General features: G+C 34.8%; 1 pseudogene; it reads right to left on the reverse strand.

Moving 5' to 3' along the window:
• Positions 1-10,900: 10,900 nt before the first annotated feature.
• On the reverse strand, positions 10,901-11,690 carry LOC103563398 (olfactory receptor 5K4-like; annotated as a pseudogene).
• Positions 11,691-22,974: the final 11,284 nt, after the last annotated feature.

Genomic DNA, 22,974 nt, shown 5'->3' on the forward strand with positions numbered 1-22,974 from the left:
CATGGCGATCACTAAAGATTAAGGAGAGGACTATTTATCTTTAAAGAAAATTATCTTGAATAGCTAAGGAAATGAATATCTATAGATTGTCACCCTTCTCATCTCTTTTCCCAGTGTCACACCCATTTCCATAAACACTGGCTCTGTCCACACCGTTATTTTTTTTTTCTTTTTACAACTGTTGCCAATCTTTTTTTTTTTTTCTGCTTTATCTACCCAACCCACCCCGTACATAGTTGTATATCTTAGTTGCAGGTCCTTCCAGTTGTGGGATGTGGGACGCCGCCTCAATGTGGCCTGACGAGCGGTACCATGTCCCTGCCCAGGATCCAAACCCTGGGCCGCAACAGAGGAGCGCACGAACTTAACCACTGGGCCACGGAGCCGGCCCCACACCGTTATTCTTATTGAGTTTTGCCAATATATCTACATCCTTTTCTCCTTTCTGTAAAGCATAGTTTATATATAATGCTACTTAATAAAGTTTTAACTAAATGCCCCAGACCACAGTGGTCTCTATTTGCTGAACCATAAAGCATATCTTATATCCCCAACACAATCTAGAATTGCTTGTGTTTAATCTACATTGCTTTTTCCCCCATATGTGCATGAACAATTTTCTTATTATATTGTAGGCCTTTTGAGATTAGCTTTGACTTATATCTCTTATAAGAAATGCAATAGGGAAAAATGCTGAGTAAAATGCAATGGGGAAAAAGCAGTATGGATTCCAGTCCTAGCTCCACCCTGAAGACTTGGAATGTGCAGACTTGTTTTCAGTGTCCTACCAATGATCCTTAGTAACCTCTTTGGCTTCTGCAAATTGAGACTATTAGTTTTGAAGAAGAATCTAAAAAGAAAATTATTTAAAACTCGTCATTAAAAAAAATTAGGAGTTAATATCCAAACTATATAAGGAACTCATACAACTTAATAGAAAAAGTATAAAAAATCCAATTAAAAAATTGGCAGAGGAGCTGAATAGACATTTTTCCAGAGAAGACATACAGATGGCCAATACGTACATGAAAAGATGCCCAACATCACTAATCATGAGAGAAATGCAAATCAAAACCAGAATGAGATACCATCTCACTTCTGTTAGAATGGCTATGATCATCAAAAACAATTGTTGTTGAGGATGTGGAGAAAAATGGAACCCTTGTGCACTGTTGGTGGGAATATAAATAGGTTCAGCCATTATGGAAAACAGTATAGAGGTTCCTCAAAAAATTAGAAATAGAACTATCATAGGATCCGGCATTTCCACTTCTGGATGTATACCCAGAGGAAATGAAAATAGGATTTTGAAGAGATATGTGCATTCTCATATTCATTGCAGCATTATTCACAATAGCCAAGATATGGAAACAACATAAGTGCTCATCAATGAATGAATGCATAAAGGTGATATGGTATATATGTGCAATGGAATATTATTCAGCCTTGTGAAAGAAGGAAATCCTACCATTTGCAACAAGATGGATGGACCCTGAGATATTATGCTGAGATTAGCTAGACAGAAAGACAAATACTGTATGAGATCACTTACATCTGGGATCTAAAAAAGCCAACCTCTTAAATACAAAGTGCAAAATGGTGGTTACCACAGGCTGGACAGTGAGGGATTAGGGGAGATGCATTTTAGGGAGCCAACGTTTCAACTGGTAGATAAATAAGTCCTGGAGATCTAAAGCACACTATAGTGAATATAGACAATATTGTATTATAGTCATCACACTTGCTACGAGATTAGATCATAGTTATTCCCACCACAAAAAGAAATGATAATTATGTGTTGTGATAGACTGCTAACGCTACAATGGAAATCATTATCATATGCAAATATATCAAATCAACATGTTGTATAGCTTAAACTTGCACAATATTCTATGCCAAATATATTTCAATTAAAAACATATTTTATCCAAAAAATTTAGGTATCTTTTTTGTCTGAATTACTCATATAATATTTTCCTATTTCCTGAGAAAATTATGGAAGATTTTTTGAAGGATATCAGAGCAGATAAAGCTAATAAATAGAAGTAAGCTTGCCTTTATACTTTAGTTTTCTAACACTAGAAAAAGAGAAAAACCTTTAAACCTTAATGTAATTTTTGAGAACAAATTTTTTTTTCCTCCAAAAGGCTATCCTCTCTTATTTTTTAGTGATCCTTTAGGACATATTGACTGGTGTGTCTCATCATATAAATTTGATGGTCAAAATGGCTTATTTTTCCGTAACCAAAACATCAAAATAAAGGCACTGGCTGAAAATTTTATTTCTTTGTTTACAAATATCAAATATAAACCATTTATTATTTAGCTAAGTTAGAGATAACTGTCATGTACATGCCTGAATTGCATAACAGAATTACTCTCCATTCATACCTGTACATTTTGAAAATCTATCTTAAAAACAGAAAAGATGAGCATGAATTGCAGTAAATTTTCTCATCCAAGTTTCTCATAGCCTTCAGTTCTCAGAAGAGGTAGAAAGATAACTAAGAAATCGAAATCTAAGAACAATGAATACATGCTAAACAATTCAGATAAATAAATATTTATGGCTGCTAATATTAAAAGTAACAATGAATTAGAACGCTTCCCTTACATGGATTCACTCAGAAGAGTTTGGTAACACCTCACTGTCTGCTTTATGGTGTTTGGTCTCATAAAATGTCAGATTATAAATATTATCTCTGAAACATTTGGGATTAAAAGAATAAAAATCTGAGAGACCACTAATATGTCAGTGTCAATAATTATGTCCCTTACGATGCAAGGTTAAAATTTTCCATCAAATCCTAAAGGGACTTCTCTGCACTGACATCAGTGTATTTCTATGGGGAAATTCAGTCCTCAAAACATACAAACTATGTGAAATTAATTAAAGATGACTGGTGAGACAATGAGGATAGGGCAAATGACCTACACTAAGGTCATCTGATGATCATCTTGCTGATTCATATGTAACTGACCTTATTTTTACAATTCTGTTCATTATTCTGTGCATAAAACATACAACAAGCAGAAAAGAGTCTCAGGTTGGTGTGATCTGTTACTGGAGGAATTAGTATAGTTCATGAAAGGTGAGTAGGATTTGGAGAGAAGATTAAAAAGTGTGGTAGGTTCAGCCAAGTCATCAGCTTCTTCACTCTGTGAGTTGAATTTGCCCACATTTTTCAAAACACTCACTGAAACTTTGATATTATTATTTAGTCCCACATATGCGTTACTGAGGTTATTTTCTTTCTTTCCACTTCACCCCAGCTGACTTTATCTTTGTTACCCTGTTTTTTGTCCCCTTGGTTACACTAATCACTCTTCAATGTACTATATATTCGTTAGGATGTCTATAATCAGTCACTTCCCCCCCTCCATTAGCATATAGGCTTAAGAGGGAAGAGGTTTCTTTGTTAGGTTCATTACTTTATCTTCAACACCTTGAACAGTGTCTGGTACGTTGTTGTGCCCAACAAATAATTGCTGAATGAATGAAAAAAACATGATACTCATCTGCTCAAGAATTTGTCATGGTCCCTCACCAGTTTTCAAACCAAATCCATTCTCATTTTGGTATTCCAGATGCTATGTGTCTGTCTGCATCTTATCTATCAACTTGCTTTTTTCACTCATCTCAGGGCACTTGACCATGTACGTCCTTCACTGTTGCTCTGTGCATCTGCTTCTGTTAATTTGCTCATGTTTCCCTCACCTAAAACACCTTCTCTTTCCATCCAAATCCTACTCATCCTTGAGCTCAGATCTGATTTCCTCCATGAGGATTTTCCTAGGTCCTTTACAATGAATTGATTTTTCCTCTTCCTTATCTACGTGACACTTATCTGCTTTTATAATGCATTTGCCACTTTATCAAGTGTGACTTGTGTGTCTCCTAATTGTAAAAGTCTTGACTTAATATCGCTGAGTCACCAATCACGTCATCCATCTCTTGGATTCCTGACAACGAACTGAGGTATATCCTCAATACATGTTGCATTGAGTGCTCAAATTTCTGTTCTAATTAACCCTTATCAAGTGTTTACAGCATACAGGGTATTGGTAGAGTGGGAACAGGATGTGAACAAGGTGGGGATAAGAAGTTCTCAGATTTTCCATATGGTTCCTACAAGAAACTCATAATCTAGTGGGGAAAACGACTTTTACTTATATTGCTAAACTAGCATGTGGTTCAGGTTGTAATTTTAAAAAGTTTGGACATGTTATATAAAAATAGAGTGAATATTTCTCAAAGGAAGTGTCATAGCAGCTGAACCCTGCAGGATAAGTAGGATTATAATAAGTGAATGCGGAAAAGAAGCAGCCTGATGGATATGCAGGATAAAAGCCTGGAAGCTTGAATAACCAAGACCTAATAAAAAATGGGTAGTAAACAAGGGTGGCTGCAGCTTACTCAAACGTGATATAGGAGACACTCACAGGTAATACAAAGGGAATGAGGAAATAGATTGGAAATTTTCTATTTGATTCATTTACATTTTTTTCTGCCCTTTCCAATTCACTGGACCCTCTGTTTCAGTAAGTTCACAACCAAGTCTAAATGCTAACTCCACAGAACATCTAATTATCTGCACCTCCACATAGAAAGACAACCTTACTTCCAAAGAAAGGAAATCAGATTGGCATCCCAACAGCAGCATATGAAGCAAGACAACTGTGGATCAATGTATTCAATAAACTCAAGGAAAAAAGCATGAGCCAAGGATTTCATATCTCCATCAGCTATACTTTCCAATTAATGCTTGTAGAAGGAAGCAGGGAAATAGAATAATGCTATTAGACCACCACAGTAATAATTGCTTGGGAAGATCCTCTGGTGGGCAAAATTTTAAGGGGAAAAAGGATATTTTCATAGTCTCAAAATATCCCTCCCAAATATTTATTAATCACTGGGGTGGTGTCAACATCTTTCCACAGAGTCTCTGATACTGCTCCCTCCAGGAGATATATCATAGCCCCCTCCCCTGAGTGTAGCTGGACTCAGTGACTTGTTTCTAATGAGAGGTTTATGAAAAGGTAGAATAGTTAACTCTGCAGTGGAGAAACTACAGACTCCACTTTAATCAAGTGGTCAAGGTTAACTTCACCAGTAGCAAGTTATGTTGATGTCACGTACCCCGATATGATACAATGAGAGGGCCTCTTCACTTCTGTGATATTCTTCCCAAAAATCCATAACACAAGTCTAATCATGAGCAAATATCAGTCCACCCAAAATTTAGGAACATTCTACAAAGCATTTGATCAGTACTCTTCAATATTGTCAAGGTCATGAAAGACAAGGAAACACTGAGAAACTGTTACAGATTGGAGAAAACCAAGGAGACCTGAGAAGTAAATGCAAACTAGTACTCTGGACTGAATCCTGGAGCAGAAAAATGACTTTAGTGGGAAAACTGTTAAAATATAAAATGAAGCCTGTATTTAACATCTTAGTTTTGATAAGTGAGCCATGATTATTTAAGATGCTACCATTGGGTGAAGTGTACATGGGAACTCTGTACTCTCTTTGCAACTCCTCTGGAAATCTGAAATCATTACAAAATGAGAATTTAATAAAAAGTTAAAAAAAAAAAAAAAAGCAGAGGTAAAGGGGGAGAGCTTAGTAGAATAAGCCCATTGACTGCCACCTAAATCCAAGTCATACGCAAATAATATTAATCAAAGCTGACAAGCCAAAACCAGCATCATAAATACAGAATGAGAGGACTGGATATGTAATAAAGGTATTAACATAAAGGTAACAACAATGCAAACCATCCAAAATATAAAAAGAACTACAAAAAGTAAGACAAGCCATATAAATAAAGAAACCGTGCCATAATACCGATGGTAGAATTAAATGAAATGATAGGAGAGAGTTTGAATCAAACACATCATTCATAGAAATTAATGTCAATAGAATTAATTTAACTATTACAATAAAAAGATGTTCAGATTTGCTCAAGAAAGAATACTCAGCTCTATACTTTGTATAAGAGATACAACTAAGACCAAGTGATTCAGAAAGGCTACAAGTAAAGGTTAGAGCAGAGATGTGTCAGAGAAAGTGTGGGAAACAATCCATTCTTAAGAGACCAGATATCCAGGTCACACTGGGAAGTAAAAGAAAAAAAGTCAAGGCACAAAGTGTGCATGTGTGTGAGTGTGTGTATGTGTGTTTGCTGAATCTGTGTATATGTGAGTGTGTGAAAGTTTATGTGTATTGTGTGTGTTGTAACTGTGTATATATGTATGTGTGTGTGGATGTATGTGTGACTATGTGTATGTGTCTCTGTGAGCGTGTGTATGTGAATATATGTATGTATATACATGCTAACATTTCAGTAAGAAAGAAGGGGAAACAAGATCACGTAGATATGCCTTCACGTTTGTGTGTTTGTTTATTTTGTATAAGAAACAGAGGAAACATAGACCAGAAACTAGTGAACATTATTGCTTATAGGGCCTCTTAGGAAAGATGTCTAATTCCCATTCTGAGGCAGGAAATGCACAGGTGGAGCCTGGGCATCTTGTGCAATCGGAGACTACTGCAGTCCTATCAGAAGGACTCTGGAACCTTCTTGAAGTTTTTGATTTGATTTCCTACCAGTCAAACTATAGTTTTGGCATCAAAATGAGTAATGCTTATACTGGATTTAAGCTGATAAAACATATTCTAATCTATGCATTCATAATGATAATTTTTTAAAGGTTAATGATCTTCATAGGATATTAGGAAAACAATTTATTATGAAAACTGGTAATTAGATTTATTTATTCTGCTTTTTCTATGTGAATTTTATTTATATACTCTCAGCTTTGTTTTCATTGAGAAAGTAAAGCTTTCAGTCTTTCAAACGAAATAAAGGGAGAGAGGGAAGGGCGGGAAGGATGGAAAAGGGAAAGGAAAGGATGGACAAAGAAAGGAAAGGCAAAGGGAAGAGATGGAAGAGGGAAGGAACACGAAATGAACAGAAAAGAGAACCAAGCAGACAAGGAGAAAAGAAACAAAGAATCCACCTCTATGTAGAAAAATTAATTTTAAAAAATGCCACAGATATTCCTTCTGAGATTTCCTAAAGCCAGTGAGAAAGAAAGCTTCTAAAAGTTTCCAGAGAAACAACACAGGAAAAGGAATCAGAATGACATGGAATTTCTGCAAACCAACACAGCTTGCTGGAAGATAAAGGAAGAATGCCTTCAATGTTCAGAAGGAAAATTATTTCAAATCTAGAATTCTGTAGATACCAAACTATTAATCATGTGTGAGGAAAGAACGAAGATCATTTGCAACATCTCTGGGCTCCAAATCCTTACTGGCAAAGAGACAATGAAGATTTCTTAGCAAAATGAGGGGATGAACATGAAGAGGAAGACAGAGAGCTGGGACACAGGGAAGCTAACACAGGAGTTCAGCAAAGGGGAGTCTCAGCAGGACAGGTGAGCACTGGGCCAGAGGGCAACCCCTCCAGAATGGAACAGGAGGATGGAGGGCACCAGGAGAAAGTCTCCAGGATAAAAAAGAATGAAAGATTATTTATCACAGTTGAGTTTTCAGGGAAGATATTTGATAGAAAATGATGATCTAATTGAGCAAATGGGAAAATATAAAATTTTTATTAACTTTTTAAAAAATCTCTCTAAGTCATACAGAAACGGAAACATAAGCATGGTACACTGGTTGTCTCAGCAGTGGAAACTATTTGTGTGTCTCTGATAAAGATGGATTACTGAATTATCTATAATCATGATATACCATCTAGGATGAGAAAAATGAGGAGTTAAATAAACAAGTAAACAGTTATTTACCATAACAGGGGTTGATTACTATGTCTACAATTAAAACCAAGAAGTATGAAGGTGAATTTTCAGAGAGAGAGCTAAAAATAATTAGAAAGTGGTTGTAGCTGAAATGCATGGTCACGGTAGGCAGAAGACTATAGTTTTTGGAATATGCCTTTTAGTACTATATTTAAAATTGGTTTCTGAATAAAAATTAAAAAGAAATAAAAGGACAACAGCAAGGGACAACAGTGTGAAGGTATTGATATTGTTGAGGTGAGAGGTGATGGCAGCATGGAATTGTGTGAAAGTGGTGTAAACGGAGAGACTTGGGCACATTTCAGATAGATTTCAGAGATGTGGTTGACAGATGTTGTGTAAGTCTGGATGTGATAGCAGAAGGAGATGGACCTAATTTGTTCCCTGCCCACCTGGTTGGAGGATAAAATAAGAGAGTTCCCTTTTGATCATGCTAGATTTGAGATGTTTGTGAGGCATTCACATAACTATGTCGTGCTTGGAAGTTGAATACACAAGCCTGGAGATAGGGGACATGTCAGAGCTGAGGATATATGTTCTGGGTCATCATCATATTGATGATATTAAAAGTCTTATAAAATAAATGGAGTCACATACAAAGAAAGAATAGAGAGAATAGAATAAGGAATCTTACATCTGAACCTTACAGAATCCCAACATTTAGATTCCGAGTAGAAGCAGAGGAGTCTTCCCCAATCATAACATTCATTACTATTTAGTTTAATTACTTTTTAAAATGTCTCTCTTTCCTGCTACAATATAACTGTAGGGACTGAGACTGCTGTGTTTTGGTTGTGCAGGCCACACAGACTGGAAACAGGCCTCTCCGTGTATGCTTGTGTGTGTGAGTGTATGATTGTGCATGAAGAAAGAGGCATAAGAATCAATGAGCAGGGAAGATTTAGTTAATAAATGCTTTTGGAATGACTGGTTAGCCATAAAACATCAAACTCTATTTCTCATTTCACAGCATTCTAATGTGAATTCCAGTTGAGTAAAAGTACTACGTATAAAAATTTAAGCTTTGGGGGGCTGGCTCCATGGCCGAGTGGTTAAGTTCGTGCGCTCCGCTGCAGCAGCCCAGGGTTCAGATCCTGGGCGCGGACATGGCACCACTCGTCAGGCCACGTTGAGGCGGCGTCCCACATCCCACAACTAGAAGGACCTGCAACTAAGATATACAACTATGTACAGGTGGGGTTTGGGGAGATAAAGCAGAAAAAAAAAAAAATATTGGCAACAGTTGTTAGCCCAGGTGCCAATCTAAAAAAAAAAAAAAAAATTTAAGCTTTGGAAAAGAAAAATACAAATTATGTTTATAAAATATCTCTGAATGAGAGGGGACTTACAAATTTTAACGCAGATGGAAGAGAGAGTTAACCAGTTGACCTTGGTTGACTTCAGGTCACTTCAATGACCTGATTGAAGGTCACTTCAGTCCTTTCCTCATTGATTTCTGATGCTCTTCTTATTTTCTATGGAAGTTTACTATGGATAGTCTTTGTTTTCCATCGATCTGTCTGATGATTCTTCATTTTATACCAAATTATTTTAATTATTGGAAATTCATCACGTATTTTAATACATAGTACATCAAGTCTATCTGTTTTATTATTTTTCTGGAAAAAATTTAGACATTTTTCCAGGTTCCCAAGGAAGTACTCCTTTGATGTTTATTTGAGGTAAATTAATCTGTGAATTATTTTTGACAAAACAAACCAAATAAATCAATGTCTTCAATTTATCCCATATGCTTAATAAATTCCAGACAGAATCAAGAGGGAAGTGTGAAAATTTAAACTATCCAGAAAAAAAAGAAAGAAAGAGGAGGAGAAAAATGAAGAGAGGGAGGTGATAGAAGAAAAAGAGAAAAAGAAATGTCAATTTTAGACCTCAGATTAAGAAAAGAAATTCTAAACACAAAAAACATAAAAGATCACATAAGACAGAAATCAATAACTATGATATATCAAATTGTAATGTTTATCAATTATAAATAACACAAATACTAAAATACTGTTAACATATAGAGAAATTATTTGCTGCAAATAGTTGCAACATTTTAATCTTTTCTTTGTAGAGTGGTAGAAATAAATGAGGAAATAATAGTGAGAATTTAATGAAAAATGAACAGATAATTCGTAGAAGTAAAAATGGCCAATAAACACATCAAATATTAATTAATTTTACTATTTCTCAAAAATATAAAAACTAAAACCACGATGCCCTAATTAATGTGTTTTTTAAATGCTTATTAAGTGTTTACTATGTAAGTTGCTATTTCATATTCCATAATATATAGCAATTGATGCCTTCCAAAGGTAAAGGACCTTCAGCATATTTCAGGTTAAAGTAGATCTTAACCTACTTCATATTATGATTCATTATTAATTATTCTACTAAATATGTATGCGGCTGTGTATGTGATGGTGTATTCCTTCTCATTCCATTTTTCCCCATTCCTGGAGTCTTATCTAGATCAAACTTCGTTACTTTAAATATAGATACTGCATTAGTCTGCTTCCGGTCTCTCTCCCCAAACTAATCCACGTGTGTCTCCAGTGAGTTTTCTGAATGGAAACGGTCATTTCCATCTCCTGCCAGGAAATTTTAAATGTATCAGACACTCCACGTGGGATCAGATATAATGTCTTCCATTAACTAGATGTGGTTAGTCAAGGGAAAATTTTCTACACGTTTAAACATTTAATTTTGATGCAGTGTTGATTTGTTGAGGTTTGGAATCATAGTCTGGCACAATTACACAAGCATAATGAGAGCTGGTAATGGAAGTTATCATTGAGATTCCTCCTGGTCTACTCTGGTAATGGTAGAATTCGGATTAAGATTTGCCAGAAAATTTTGAAATTCCATTCATACATCTTTTAACAAACACAATCTAATGATTTACAGATTACTATTTTATATAAAATGTTTTTCATTTTCTATGTTCAATAAATTAAATATATATTATATATTGAATATAATTAATATAATTATATTAATAATAATTGAATATAATTAAATATATATTATATTTTATATTGAAATTATATATTTCAATATATTAAAATCAGTTTTCCATAGAGGTTGAAGTTTGTTTAAGAATATTATATTTAAATATAGTTTTTTCCAGAACATTTATCACCTCCTTATTTCTCAGACTATAAATAAAAGGATTTAGTAAAGGAATTAAATTACTATAGTATAAAAAATTGCTCCTGGTGTATCTTTATTCCTTTCTTCAAATGGTCAAATATACATGAGAAGACAAATGTAGAATATTGAGACAGAGAAAAAGTGGGATGTGCACGTAGAAAATGCTTTGCCTCTCCCTTCTTTAGCTTTCATTCCAAAACATTGAAAAGGATGCAAAGATAAGAGATCAAGACCGTGGCAATGGTGAGGACTTGAACTGACACTGAAAAAACATATATCAGTAATTCATTGATAAAAGGGTCAGTACAGGAGAGTCGATAGAGTGGAAGAACATCACCAAAAATGTGGTCAATGATGAGACCTGCAGAAAGTTAACCTTAATAGAAGCCCTACATGGATCAGGAAATGCAGGTTTGCAACTATGAAGGCCCCTGTGGTCTTCTGAATGGAGAGTTTCCTAACATCTTGGGGGTAATGGCACAGGAACAACAGGAATCCATCAGACTCAGGTTGCCCAGAAAGATGCACACTGATGTGTGAAGATGCAGCTCCATAAAATTCAGTGAAACCAAGCTAAGATTCCCCACCATGGTGATCAGATAGATGGCCAAGAACTCCACAAACAGGAGCATCTTCAGCTCTGGGTGATCTGTAAATCCTATGAGGATAAACTCAGTTGTCAAAGAGTCATTTTCCTCAGCCATTCCTGGCTTCTCAGCTGAGATAGGAATTGTAGAGAATTGGAATTCTAAAATAGAGTGTATCTAATTCTCCCCTCGAATTTCCCCACGTACAAAAAGAAAGAAGGTCTTCTTCAATCATCCTATGCTGTCTTCTGAAAAATAGCCCATGCACAGTAGGTCAAGTCTGTGAGAACAGAAGTATCACAGATTGTGTCCACAGGATTGTCTAGAAATGCCTGTGTGAATTCCCAGGACAGAAATGCTGTTTCTGCATAAATTATCCAATGCTGATGTACACATTCCTGGTCAGTATGTATAATTTGGTATTTCCAAAATTAGAAGACATTTAATTATGATGTCTTTTTCTCCAGGAAAAAAGTAAATGAGTTTTAAATCCTATCCTGTTGGATTGATTGTTTGAAAATAAATTACTTTAAACATTTTAAATGTCTCATTTTAAAAACTCCACAGAAACACAATGGGTTTTAAAACTGGTTTCTCTATCTTAGTATTCCTGCACTGGTAAGCCTTCCAAGGGACATTTTAAAAAAAGACCTATTCATCCTTTAAGACAGGGGAAGAATAGAGCATCTTTAAACTTTCTTAATAAGTTAATTTTGATATGATTTCTATTTAATCCATCACATTCTGGATCCTACTCCTATATTGCTGTGACACATTCTCCCAAGAAGTTATTACTCTTAATCATCCATTTATTCTAAAACTTTCTGTCAGTAGTTTTGAGTGTCCTACATGCATGCCAGCATTATGAGTTTGGTCACCAACTCTCCATTCACAGTGTATATTACTCGTGATAAATCCCTATCTTGCACTCTCTCTTACTTCTTCTATAGAAACCACTTTCCTCATTTTTGGTAAATCCCGTGGAGGTTCTACATTTATTATGTGATTATTTATGCTTATAAACTCACTATTTACACTTAATCCACTATATATTTATTGGAATTCAATGATCACTCAAATTTATTATATACTTATTATAGTTTAGTAACCATAATACTACAAGAAATGTAGGTTTTAAAGAATGCTACAATCCTTTTACCTTTCTTCCAGAAATTGCTAAAAACCTTTGGCCTCAGCATTTTTCAGATAAAAAATTTTGGAGATGTGCCTGTTAATTCTTCAAAGCACATTGTTTTAAAAAAAATATTTTGGTTAAATTTTTTTGTTTGTTTCTTATCCTTGACTACATTGAATTTAATATACTGTTTTTTCTATTTTCTCCCATAGCATGGAAAGGTTTTCTGGAGTTGCTCACTAGAGGATTGCAATCAGATGAATAAAATAAGATATACTTTGTATTTTAGGTCTATAACATTTTAAAAAATCTTTCAGAATAATAGTATTTTAGAAAAACTTCGTAAAAATATTCAAAGATATCTTTATATCATTGTTTTAGAAACCCCTAGTGGCAAACCAAATGAAAATACTGATGTAGACTCTGGTTTAGTTACCTATAATCACTATTTTATATAGAAAATACTGAATCAGAATAATGAATGAAAACTCGTCTTCTCTCCTGCATTTGAAATATAAATTATTCTACTGAATTAGAAATCAATTTTCCTTTACCTCCCAGAATCATTTTACCAAGTCATTTATAGCGTTACCTGTATATTTACTGATAAGACATTGGTAACTTTGAACTCAGAATAGGTCAGAATGATCCACTGTGCCATCTTATTACAACTTTCCAGTGTCTTCAATTTAGAGACAAGCAAAGAAAATTATTGAGTAGATAAAATGTATAGCTAATTAATATGGTGAGGAAGATTAGCCCTGAGCTAACACACATTGCCAATCTTCTTCTTTTCTTTTTTTTTGCTTGAGGGAGATTGTCCCTGAGCTAACGTCTGTGTCAGTCTTCCTCCATTTTGTATGGGAGGCCACCACAGCATGGCTTGATGAGGTGTGTATATGTCAGCACCTGGGATCCACACTTGCATCACGGGCCACCAAAGTGGAGTCTGCAAACTTAACTACTATGCAACCAGGCCGACCCCAATTGGCCCTTTAACTTAATGATATCTTAATGATTAATTGATATTTACACTTTTCCTAAAGGATGCACCCAGGCATTAGTCATTGTATTAATTCTGTCTTGCTTGGCCAATAAATAGTTGAGATCGCTCTGTTATCTAGAGCTATGACAGTTAATAAAGCTATGCTGGTCTGTAGGTGTCTTGGATATGTCCTTACCACATCAGGCTCTCAGTAAAATATGAATAACCAGGAGATTTGTTTATATACATGGAAAGGTCAGATAATAACATCAAAATATGCATTTCACTGTGGAAATCATTGGGGGGCCATCTGATTTCAGAAGGATAGTCATAACAGTGTATTCTCAGAAGACACAAAAGTAACAAAAGTGAATCTGATTTCTAAAATTCTTTGTTAAGAAAAAAAATAACTGACGTTTTAAGGCACATAGATATTTTGGAGTTACTCCTTAATAGAGAGCTCAGAGCTTACTAGGCAAATCCAGCAACTCCAGAGATTGACAACCATGGCAAATTTTTTTATTCCGGCTTTATTGAGTTATAATTGACATGTAACATTATGTAAGTTTAAGATGTAAAATAGGATGATTTGATACAGGTGTATATTGCAAGTTAATTACCACAATAAGGTTAGTTAACACATCCAACACCTCACATAGTTACAATTTTTTGTTTGTGCTGAGAACATAGGATTTACTCACTTGACCACTTTCAAGTATACAGTTAGCTTTCAAGTTGGAGAAGTTAACACTAGTCACCATGCTGTATATTAGATCCTCTGAAGTTATTCATCTTATAACTGAAAGTTTTACACTTTAACCATCTCCCCATTTCCCCCAGCCCCTAGAAACCACCATTCTACTCTCTGTTTCTATGTTTTTTCAAGAGTCCACATATAAGTGAGATCATACAATATTTGTCCTTCTCTGTCTGATATATTTCACTTAGCAAAATGTCCTCAAGGTCCACCCACGTTGTCAAAAGTGGCAGGATTTCCTTCTTATTTAATGCTGAATCATATTCCATTTGTGGGTTTATTTCTGGGCTCTCAGTTCTGTTTCACTGTTCCGTGTGTCTGTTTTCATGCTAGTACCATACTGTTTTGATTTCTATAGATTTATAGTATAGCTTGAAATCAGGAAGTGTGAAGCTTCCTGCTTTGTTCTTTCTCAAGATTGCTTTTGCTATTGGGGATCTTTTGTAGTCCCAAAAGAATTTTAGAATTGTTCTATTTCTATGAAAAATGCAAATTGAATTTTTATAGGGATTGCACTGAATCTATATATGCCTTTGGGTATGGACATATTAACAATAGTAATTCTTCCAATCCATGAACATGGGATATTATTTCACTTATTTGCCTCTTTGCCAATTTCTTTCATCAATGTCTTATAGTTTTCAGTGTACAATTCTTTCACTTCCTTGTTTCAATTTAGTCCTAGGTATTTTATTGTTTTTGATGCTATTGTAAATGGGATTATTTTTTTTCATTTCTCTTTCAGATATTTTGTTGTTCATGAACAGAAATGTAACTGATTTTGGTATGTTGATTTTCTATCCAGCAACTTTACTTAGTTTGTTGATTAGTTCTAACAATTTTTTGGTATAGTCTTTATGTTTTTCTATACATAAAATTATGTCATCTGCAAACAAAGACACTTATTTTTCCTTTCCTATTTCCTTTTTTTTTTTTCTTGACAAATTACTCTGGCAAGGATTTCTAGTACTGCATTGTATAGAAGTAGCGAGAGTGGGCATCCTTATGTTGTTCCTGATTTTTGAGGAAAAATTTCATCTCTTCACTGTTAAGTATGATGTTAGCTGCCAGCCTGTCATATACAATCTTGAATATGTTGAGATATGTTACTTCTATATTCAATTTTCTGAGACCTGGGATGATGAAAGGATGTTGAATTTTGTCCAATGTTTTTCTTCATTTGGTGAATGATTGTATGGTCTTTATCTTTCATTCTATTAATGTGGTGTATCACATTTATTGACTTACTTATGTGGAACCATCCTTGTATCCCAGGGATATATCCCACTTGATCATGGTGAATAATTTTTAATGTGCTGTTGAATTCAGTTTCCTAGAATTTTACTGAGTATTTTTGCAACTACATTTATCAGAGATATTGACCTGTAGTGTTTTTTTTCTTATCTGGTTTTGTATCAGGGTGATGCTGGCCTCATAAAATGTCTTTGAAAGTGTTTTTTCCTCTTCTATTATTTGGAAGAGTTTGAGAAGAATTGACATTAATTGTTTTTTAAATGTTTTGTTAATATCACTAGTGAAACCACCTAGTCCTGGGCTTTTCTTTGCTGGGAGGTTTTTGATTACTGAGTCAATCTCCTTACTTGTTATTGGTCTGTTCAGATTATCCGTTTCTTCATGATTCAGCCTTGGTAGATCGTATATTTCTAGGAATTTGTCCATCAGTCTAAGTTATCCAATTTATTGGCTTATGGTTCTTCATAGTAGCCTCATATGATCCTTTCTATTTCTGTGTTGTTGGTTGTAATGTCTCCTCTTTCATTTATGACTTTGTTTATTTGAGTCCTCTCTTTGTTTCTTGGCTGGGCTAGCTAAAGGTTTTTCAATCTTGTTTATCTTTCAAAAAACCAATTTGTAGTTTCATTGATCTTTTCTATTGTCTTTCTAGTCTCTTTTAATTATTTCTGCTGTAATCTTTATTTTCTTCCTTCTGTTAACTTTCAGCTTAGTTTTCTCTTGTTTTTCTAATTCCTTGAGATTTAGTGTCAGGTTGTTCATTTGAGATATTTCGCTTTTAGTGTACACATTTATCAGTATAAATTTTCCTCAGAATTGCTTTTGCTGCATCCCATAAGTTTTGGTATGCTGTGTTTTCATTTTCATTTGTCTCAAGATACTTTCTGATTTCCATTTTGATTTCTTCTTTGACCCATTGGTTGTTCAGTAGTGTGTTCTTTAATTTCCACATATATGTGAACTTTTCCGTTTTATTCCTCTTATTGATTTTTAGTTTTAAGCCGTTGTGGTTGGAAAAGCTACTTGATATGAATCCAATATTCTTAAATTTACTAAGGCTTGCTTTGTTCCCCCACATATGATCTATTATGTAGAGTGTTCCATGTGTGCTTGAGAAGCAGGTGTATTCTAGTGATAGTTGGTGGAAAATTTTGTATATGTCTCTTACGTTCATTTGGTCTATAGTGTTATTCATGTCTGCTGTTTCCTTATTATCTGTCTGGATGATCTAGCCAGAGATGAATGTGAGGTATTGAAGAACTCTACTTTTTCATAATGCTGTCTATGTCTCCTTTCAGTTTTGTTAATATTTGTTTTAAATATTTAGGTGCTCCAACATTGGGTGGATATATATTTACAACTACTATAGCCTCTTGATGAATTGACCCCTTCATTACTACATTCATGTGCATAATGTTTTGGTCAACAATGGACAACTTACATTATGTTGGTCTATAAGATTAGTACCATATAGTCTAGGTGAGTAGTAAGTTTTACCATATAGTTTTGTGTAAGTACACTCTATCATGCTCATACAACTAAATTGCCCAACAATGCATTTCTCAGAATGTATTCCCATCATTAAGGATGCATGACTATATACATCCAAGGGAAATGAATCACTATCTCATAGAGATAATTGCACCCCATGTTCATTGCAGCATTATTTACAATAGCCAAGACATGGAAACAACCTAAATGTCCATCAGTGGATAAAAGGACAAAGAAGCTGTGATAGAACCTGTTCATTCACATTTGGAAAATGACCAGAAAATTCAATATCTAAATGTAATGAAAGATTTCACGTGTTCAGGTACATCTGTCGCTAACATCTTCTCTGATCTGGAATAGTCGTGTACATGTAATTCCAAGAAGACTTCGGTTTTGCCAAGATTATAACATTCTAGGCAGCATTTGCTAGGCTCCGTCTATGTGCCAGGTTCTGTGTTAAATATTTTACAATGATTACTCTTGTAAATCTTCACAACAAATCTCTGCAGTCAATCATAGTCCCACCTTCCCTTCCTCAAATTACAAATAAGGAAACAGAGGCACAGAGATTTTGTGACCTTGCCAGGGGCAAGGGCTAGAAAATGGTTGGGGAAGATTTCAAAACCCAGCGTTCTAAACCTAGAGTATATGCCTTCACCACTATATTTTGCCATCACTAATAATTGAGGATTTTGCTGCCCTGGACCACGCCAATATCACATTTCTTATCCATAATTAGTCCAGGGAGATTTTGGGTGGAATTGGAGGTACTAATGAACTCCTGATTCCAATTTCTATTAATGTAGTGTAGGGTCAGCTTGGAATTCAGATTAGGAAAATGAGACCACTCCTTTGGAGTACGTAGGACTCAGGACTACCGAATCTGGGAAATCCCCAGGAAGGTAGGGGATGGAGAATGGTGTTAGATATTAGAGGGTAAAGAATAAGTGCTAATGAGTCAGAATGAATAGAGAGAGGGATTATGAGAAATTTCAGAGAGCAGCCATTACCACCATCATCTCGCTGTAATGAGTCAGCCTCAGCTTGACAGCAGGTGAGGGGTGGGAGGATGTACAGTCAGCATGGCTTAGGGCCAGAGCAGAGAAAAAGTCCTCTACCCTTAATACCAAGGTTGACTTTTGGGTTTTATCAATATTGTGTAAACATTATTCTAATTTGGTGACATCAACATTACCTTTCCTAGGAAATCCCTGTTGATTCCCTAGTAATGTCCACTGAGCATTGCACATAAATTACAGGCACATGTTTACAATTACAGAAGTTTCCCTATTCCCAGTCTCTGAGCACTAAACTTTTAATAGGGTCTCTAGAGAAGACTCTCAGATTCACTATTGTATTTTCAATGGAGAGTGTTAATTGTCTATGTCTGTCTTCAGTTAACAAGTGAACACAAGTATTAGCCATGGTACTGTCTTCGATGATTCTCAGTTGATGGGTTATTTTTCAAAGACTAATAATAGTTCCTAAAAGGGAAATATTTTGGTTATTTCTGTTCTGACAAACAAATGAAGAATCCCTCCCCTTCCTTTCATAATAAAATGAGAGAAGAGTCTCTGAGTCTTCTGTAGCAGATTTGCTGAAACTTTGTTGTAGTGCCATGGAGTGGATTCTGACCCCTAGTGCCCCTGCGTACAGCAGAGGGAACCCTGCCTGGTCTTTTTGCCCTATCCTCTCCCCGTCCAGGGCTCTATCAGATAAGCCTCCACTGCTCTTCATAGGGTTTTCATGGCCAGTTTTTTCAGACGGGGGTGGACAGGTCCTAATTCCTAGTCTGAGTCTGAAAGCTCCACTGAAACCTGTCCACCACGGGTGACCCTGCTGGTATTTGAAATCCCAGTGGCATAGCTTTCGGCATCACAACAACATGCAGCCACCACAGTATGAAAACCAACAGCCAGGTGGTGTGGTTCCTTGACCAGAACATGAACCTGGGCCTTGATGATAAGTGCCAGATCTTAACCAATAGACCACAAGGGCTAGCTTTGTTAAAGCTATGATTTAAATTTGTAATACATGAAAGAGCAGATAAATATTAGAGACTAGTCTAGCAGTAAACTTTGAGATAACAAATAAACAGGAACAAATTCCACTTTCTTTTAGAAAGCCTTAATTTCATCCATTTGTAATGGTGTAGATGATTGTAACGGGTAGAAAGCGTTATGGAGTGACTTCCACGTCTCTTCCTTCCCTTTTAAATCCCTTCTTCTTCCCTTTCCCACTCTCTAGCTCCACCTCAATCTCCTATGCTGAACCAAATATTTGTCTTCTTTCCCCCATCTTCTCTGCCTCTCTCCTTCATCTTTTTCTTTTCTCTGAGCTCCTGACTTGTCTCCAGGTGTGGGAATGGAACTAGGAAGGCTCCACCTTCAATCTTAGTATTCTGCTCAACTCTTTCAACTTTTATATTGAGGTCTGTGCTGGGTTTTTTCAAGGAGAGAACTAGCTAATCTGAATTTGCCTTGGACCAGATCAGATCGTCTCCAAAGGGAGGTTGATCTAATTGAAGGGAGAAGAGTAGGAAACTCATTTTTTTCTAAACAAAGTTCTGTGTCAAGGAAAACTGAAGCTGGTTCTTCAATTATAAACTGGCAAATTTGTCATGTTGGGTGTCCAGCTGCCTACTGGACATCTCTTTGTAAATGTCTAGGAAACATCTCAACTTTATCATGGCCAAATCTGAACTTCTCTGCTGCTATCAACCTTTAATTCTATTTCTCCTGTGTCTTCCTCACTTTAGAAAATGGTGACTCCATTTTTCCAGTTACTCCAGAAAAAAATATGATCAGTCATCAAATAAATGTCAGCACTACTACGAAAATGTGTTCAAAGTCCAATCACTTTTCTCATCCTGGTGCAAACTACCACTTCTTACCTATTCATGCAAAAATCGTCTACGAAATTTCCCTGCTTCCAGTCCTGCACCTACAGTCTTGTCTCAAGAAAGCAGCCAGAGTTATAAGTCATGTAATGTCACTCTGCTCAAAACAGCTCAGTGGATCCCTCTTTCACTTAATGTAAAAGCCAAAGTCCTTATAAGATCCTGCCTATTTTTCATTGGGAGATCTGGTTTTTTTTCTAATTGTATTGTAGTAGCTTTTTTACATATTTTGTTTACTTCTCATTTGTCAAATACAGTTTTGCAAATACTCTCTCCCAGTTTGTGACCTGCCTATTAATTTTCTTAGTGGTATCTTTTGCTGGACAGAAATTTTATTTTTGATGGTCTAATTCACCATTTTTTAATGGCATTGCTTTCCATGTCCTGCCTAAACAATTTTCCCCACCCACAATCCTTGAAGATAGTCTTCCATTTTCTTCTGGAAAATTTATGATTTTAGCTTTTAGCGTTAGGTCTATGATTAATGTTGAATTATTGTGTATGATAAGAGGTAATGCTCAAGGCTTATTTTTTTTCACGTATCTAGTTTTTCAAGCATAACATGTTGACAAGACTTTTCTTCCTCCATTGGAATTCTTTTGAGTGTTGAAATCATTTTATTCATATGTATAGGGCTACTTCTGGGATTTCTCTTCTCTTCCACAGATCTGCTTGTATAACCTGATTCCCATATCACACTGTATTATTACTGCTTTATAGTTAGTATTGAAATCAATCAGTAAATCCTCTAATCTTTTTTTCAAACTTACTTTGGCTGTTCTTGGTTTTTTGCATTTAAATTTAATTCATAATATTGATTTAAATTTTAGTATTAGCTTGGTAATTTCTAGACAGGATCATAATATTTTGGCTGGAATTCCGTTAAACCTATAGATAAATTTGGGAAGAATTAACATTCTAATGATATGGAATGTTTCAATCCATGAACATGGTATAATTTCCACTTATTCAGGTTTCTCTCTATGTCTCACAGCAATGTTTTCTAGTACTCAGAATACAGGTCTTTCACACCTTTTGTTAAATTTATTCCTTAGTAGTTTAGGGTTTTTAGAATATTGTAAATGGTGTTTACTTTTTATTTTATTTTGTGAATCTTTTTTGCTAGAGTGTATAAAAACACAAGTGATATATATAATATCATTTTATACTGCCATCTTACTGAATCAACCTAGTAGTTACAATCTTTATTTCATGGATTCCTTAGAATTATCTAAACCATCATGTCCTCTTTGAAAAGAGAGAATTTTGCTTCTTTTTTTTCTTATGTTTATGCCTTTTGTTTCTTTATGTTGCCTTATTGCAATGACTAGGACCTCCAGTAAAATATTGAATAGAAGTGGTGAGAGTAAATATTCTCATATTTTCCTCAATTTTGAGATAAAGTGTTCAGTATTTCACATTATGTGTAATAGCTGTAGGTTTTATGTTGATGACCTTTATCAAGTTGAAGAAATTGTATTCATTATCTGCTGATTGTTTTTAATCAAGAATAAATGTTAGATTTTGTCACATGCCTTTTTACTTCCATTGAAATAATGATACTTTTTCTTTGCTCTGTTTATGTGATGAATTAAAATGATTGATTTTTAATTATTAAACCAATCTTGCATTTCTGGAATAAAATCACCTTAGTCAGAATATAATATCTTTTCTATATCTTTACTGGATTTGGTAACTTTTGCTAAGTATTTTTTGTCTCTATGTTCAGAGGGATGTTGATCTATACTCTTTAAAAAAATGTATTGGTCCTGTGTTGGTATCAAGATTATGCTGGCCCCATCAAATGAGGTGGGAAGATTTCCATCCTCTTCTATTTACCAAAAGAGTTTTTTGTGGATTGGTATTATGTATTCCCTAAATGTTTGATTAAATTTTCCAGTGGTTTCAGACGGTTTCACTTGAGCCTAGAATTTCCTTTTTAGGAAAAATATGATATTTATTCAATTTATGTAATAGATATGGAGTATTTAGCTTTTCTATTTCTTCTTGTGACAGTTTTGGGAAGCTGTGCTTTTCAAAAAATTTATCCATTAATCTAAGTAGTCTAGTTTTTTTACATAAAGTTGTTCATAATTTTCCTATTCTTTTAATACTATACAACCTGTAGAAACAGTCTCTTTCATTCCTTATGTTGGTGATTTGTATTCAGTCACTACATCTGTTTAATTCTCACTAAAGCTTTATCATGTCTCTAGATAGTTTCAATTAGCCAATTTTTAGTTTTGTCAGTTTTCTCTATGGTTTACCTATTTTAGGTTTTTTTTTTTTTTAAAAAAAAAGGTTCTTCATTTCTTCCTGAAGATCTGTTTCCATCTCAACTCATTTCCCTTCATTTTACAGAAGCTCCTTTATCACAGTGATACTACTGGTAGATTCTCTTAATTTTTACTATATAAAAATACCTTTACTTTTATTTTAATCATGAAGTATATTTGCACCAGATATAGAATTCTCAGTTGATTTATTTTATTTCCTGTCATCACTTTAAAGATGTTCTACTGTCTTTCTTTTGAGCTCCATTGTTTCTTATGAGAAGTCAGTGAACATTTTGTTTTTGTTTTTTGTTGTTTCAGGTTTTTTTTAGTGATCATTTATATCTTAGTTCCATTATAGGCACCATTGTCATAGAATACAACTCAAAGTTTCTCATATCTTCCACATCAGCATATTTTAGTTTTGAGTTACATAATTTTTTGGTTAAATTTTCTAAACAATTTATTAAGATGTCTAATATTGTAATAAATCTTACCTAAATGTTTTTATGTAATAGTCAGTAATAATACAGCAGAAATCATATTAACAACCTCAGGAGAACTAATGGGAGCCACCAATGTCTTCACCAAGAAGAAAAATTTATTT

Source organism: Equus przewalskii, chromosome 18, assembly GCF_037783145.1.
Source record: "Equus przewalskii isolate Varuska chromosome 18, EquPr2, whole genome shotgun sequence".
Taxonomy (NCBI): domain Eukaryota; kingdom Metazoa; phylum Chordata; class Mammalia; order Perissodactyla; family Equidae; genus Equus; species Equus przewalskii.